Source organism: Silene latifolia, chromosome 10 (genome assembly GCF_048544455.1).
Source record: "Silene latifolia isolate original U9 population chromosome 10, ASM4854445v1, whole genome shotgun sequence".
Classification (NCBI taxonomy): Eukaryota; Viridiplantae; Streptophyta; class Magnoliopsida; order Caryophyllales; family Caryophyllaceae; genus Silene; species Silene latifolia.
Genome location: NC_133535.1, coordinates 109,068,851 through 109,073,323, shown reverse-complemented (window position 1 = coordinate 109,073,323; position 4,473 = coordinate 109,068,851). Strand labels below are relative to the sequence as shown.

Here is a 4,473-nt window from a genome sequence, read left to right as displayed (position 1 = left end):
GGCCTCTCTAGCTTGGGACTCCTTCAGCAATAAGTTCTTCAACTCGGTGAACTCAGAATTTTGGGTTTGTTGCTGCTACGGAACATACGGAGGCTTTTGATATGGCTGCTTATGTGGAGGCACATAGGGCTGCTGCTGCTGCTATTGAGGTTGAGTCGGATTCAGTACCTTCTGGCTACTCCACCTCAAGTTGGGATGGACATTCGGCTCATAGTACGTGTTTGTCTGCCTATAATGTTGAAAGGCAGCACAAGACTCAAAGGGACTAGGACAATTTTCTGAAACATGTCCCTCAGCTCCACATCTTCTACAGACGAAAGGACCTTCTGAAACAGCATTCACATGATACATTCCTCCTTTTGAAGCTCCTCCCAACTCATATTTGTCAAACCTGGCAGTGAGAGCTTCTAGTGCAGCTACAGAAGAAGATTCAGCAGCTCTCCTTTGATTTCCTCGGAAATTTCCATACTCAGCTTTGTGGGTGGCTAAGTCGTCAATGATCTTCCACCCCTTAGTCTCTCCCATATTCTCAGCGAATCGGCCATTGGCAGCAGTATCCAAAATAGCCCTCTGATCGTCATACAGCCCGTTATAGAACCGATTGCAAAGACTCCATTTTTCGAACCCATGGTGCGGAATGGTTCGCACCAGCTTCTTGAAACGGACCCATGCTTCATGAAAGTTCTCGTCAGGTCCCTGTTTAAAGCTCGTGATCTGAGCTCTAATGGCATTAGTCTTTGAGGCAGAAAAGTATTTCTTGTAGAATGCCAAGGCCAATGAATTCCAATCGGTGATCCCATGAGCAGCTCGATCCAGATCTCTATACCACTCCCTTGCAGCATCACGGAGTGAGAATATAAACATGGTCTCCTTGATCTGGTCCTGAGTCACGCCAGTCGGCGGGGGTATAGAGCAGCAATAATCAATAAAAATCTCCATATGCTTGGTTGCATCTTCATTTGCAGCTCCCCCGAACTGGTTTCTTTCAACCAAGTTGATATAGGAAGGCTTCGGCTCGAATTTTCTCGCCTCCCCAGGCAGTTCGAATCCTTTGTAGAGATTCGCAGCTGTCGGCTCTGAGTGACTAGCAATAGTTGCTTCTTCGGCCATCTCTAGAAAATCAGGAGAAGTGACAGTCTCAGCTGATGAGGTAGAAACAGGAGATGAGTGTGGATCCTCCTCAAAAAGTTCGTTCTCGTAGTAACTAGACAGAGTACTCAGCTCTTCCTCTGTCGGCAATACCCTTTGTGATCGTCTCAACTCGCGCAAGGATTTCTCAATCTCAGGATTGAATGGTACTAGTTCACCACCCTGTGACCTGCGCCTAAGAAAAAACTACAAAAAGAATATAAGAAAAGTTTTAGGAACGGAAGTCCCTTAAACTAAAGAAAGACTAAATAAAAACAACTACAAATTAGAACAATTGCCTCCCCGGCAACGGCGCCAAAATTTGATACCCGTCGTTGTGAGTACCAAAAATAAGATTTATAATTTCCTATTAAAACTAACCTAGGCTAGTGGTAACAGGGTCGAACCACAAGGAGGCGAATGTAATTTCTAGTTGTATAATTCAGTCTTAAGTAACGAAAGTGGGGGATGATTTGATTTAGTCTATACTAATAGCAATAAAAGACAATAAACTAATTAAACAGATAAAACAGATAAAAGAAGGGTACTAGGGTGGTCGGTTCACTATAGTTTCGGCGGCAGCATACTAAGCAGGTCTAAATTAAACACATGAGGCGAGAAATAAAGAGGTCCTCTCGGTCCACTCTTAACAAATAGCTCTTTCGATCTCGCTATAAGTCCCTAATATCACTAATATTGACTCTCGTCTTGAAAAGTGACTTATAATCTAAACTTTACCTATCTTTCGATCTCAGCATAGTTTAGTCATTTTAATTGGTGATCTAACAACTGTCCCTATCTCTCGATCTAATGGGTCAGTCAAATCCTAAACATTCAACTAGTCGTGTGCACTCGATTCGTCGAATAAAGAATTAAAACAATTAAAACGAAAATAAAACCTCACGTGGTCAGTCGATCGACCAAGTATGTCAGTCGATCGACTGACACGCGATTCAGGCCGTGTTCATTATATTGCCGCCTACACTATAATTCCCCTACATCCTAGCACAAGCAATTTAGCTACTCATAACTATAATGGAAACAACAGTAAGATTGATCATTAAATCTACGGAATTCATGATTAAAACGATTAAACAAATAGTCAACATAAAACAACAATATCGGCTTTGGGAAACTAGCTAGCAATTTCTATATTACGAATGATAATAAGACTGAAATTATGAAGCGAAAGAATACCAGTAGAAATTGCAGAGAAAGGATCTGAAACCGAATGCAAAAGTAATTGTACGAAATAGTATTAAGAACCCTAATTGTTGAATGTTGGAAAACTGCTAAAGAACTAGTAAAAACTGAATGAATAATCTCATGTTCTAGGTTACGTTATATAGAAAATATACGTAACACTTATTATCAAAACCTAAACACAATGGGCTTGCATTTCCTCGAACTTTTAATTCTCGTCTGAGTAGCGGTGTGGTCGATCGACTAAGCATGGCAGTCGATCGACTGAAATAGCAGTGTACAGTAGCTTCTGGAGCCCGAGGGTTGGTCGATCGACTGAAGGCAGTTATCGATCAACTGCTCTAGCTGACACTTGACTTCTAATTTCTCGTGTGTTTGTCTTTTGGGCCTTGAAATGCGCACCAAGCTCGTTCCTTAACTGAATACTTCACGTCAAATGCACTGCAAGATACTCGGGGACGGATTTAGCTTGATTTCCACTGAATTCTTCACATTTCTGCAATAATGTACAAAAATACGGAAGTAGACGGAAATAGGGAGAAATGTAGCATAAACTACATGAATGAGCTCTGAAATGCGTGGAAAATAGGATGTAAAACATCATATAAATGACACGCATCAGTAGACCTGAAGTATGTGTAAAGTAGGTAAGGTTTGACAGTGTACGGAGTTGGCCAGGGACCTGATGAAGCGTGAAGTGGTATCGTGTGTTATTCGTGAATGTGACCATGTGTATGGAAGAAGGTCGTGAGCCTCTCTGTTCTCGTAATGTTTGTAAATCTGTTATGTTGTGTATGCAGGGATCTATTAGTATTTCATTTCCTTATTGCTTGTAAATTTATATCTACCATGTAGTTTACTGTGTTGTGTCTTTTATGTGAATTGTCGCTTATTTCCAGGGTGGTCTGCGTTGATCCATTCAATAATTTCCTATTGGATGGGGAGAAGATAATTAAGCATGCCCAAAATAATTAGCCGTTTGGATTAGATGTTGTTGTTCATGTGTGCTGAGCTGGGTGGGACGATAGAGCTGCTGTTACGGAGTCTAGTTTTAGTTTCATTTAGTTTATCATATGGACAACAGTGTTTAATTAGTTTGATTATTTATTCGGAACATGTATGACATTATGAAGTTTTGTTCGGACACATGTAATAAAAGTGGAAGTTTACTTTAAAGTAATTTGTTTTGTTTCATTTGATATACATTGCCTCAGGAAACTGACATGGTGATAGTCTCATTTAGTCGGGAATATCTGGTTAAAGGCTCCTGCTTAAATGGAGGTGTTACAATGTTGACAATGCAATCATGCAAGCTCTCACTCAAGTTTTCCAAAACCAACAAAATGTCAATGCCGGTCAACAAGAAGGATGCCCACAAGGAAGCTATGATTGGGTTGCAAGTCAACTCTCAAGGAACAAGGCTAGAACTTATTAAGGAGAGGTGGATCCAATTAAGATATCAGAATGGTTTCGCGATATGGAGAATAATTTCTCTCTTTATGAATTTCTAGAGAAGGACAAAGTGAAGTTAGTCTCTCACTTTCATATGAAGGAAGTCGGTAGATGGTGGACTATGACCGGTCGTGCTGCTACTAATGACCCTAACTTTGATTGGAACCATTTCAAGACTCTAGTGGAGACTCAGTTCTACCCTAAGGAGCTCAAGTAACAAAGGTTTAAGGAATTCATGGACTTCAAGCAAGAAAAGCTTGCCATTCAAGAGTACACCGACAAGTTCAATGATATTCCTCATTATGCCACTAAGTTTGTGAAGGATGAAGAAGATCATGTCTAATTCCAAACGAACCAGTTGAATGCCAAATTGGAGAGCATGGTGAGGAGAAACTCAATGACATTCGTGGAGGTTTATGATGATGCTATTTGGGCCGAAAGCTCCCCCACCAACCAATAACCTTGAAAAAGTAGGCAAGTTCTTTAGTTGTAGGCAAGCCCTTCACCCGAGAGTTGCATGTTATGGTAAGCCCTTGACTTGCTACCATTGCAAGAAGCCCGGTCATCGCTTCAATGATTACCACGAAATGAATACTTATTCTACTCATATTCTAAATTTGATGTGACTCCTATTTGTGCACATTTAGTCCCCTAACTAGCCTAGTTCCTATGCTTTTTAGTATGTATTAG

The 4,473-nt window shown here is 40.8% G+C and overlaps 1 non-coding gene across 1 annotated transcript; it reads left to right on the top strand.

The window, feature by feature from the left end:
• The first annotated feature begins 622 nt into the window (after positions 1 to 622).
• Positions 623 to 729, top strand: LOC141609821 (small nucleolar RNA R71). The gene has a single exon (XR_012527730.1). It is a non-coding gene; the product is annotated as a small nucleolar RNA R71 (small nucleolar RNA).
• The last annotated feature ends 3,744 nt before the right edge of the window (positions 730 to 4,473 follow it).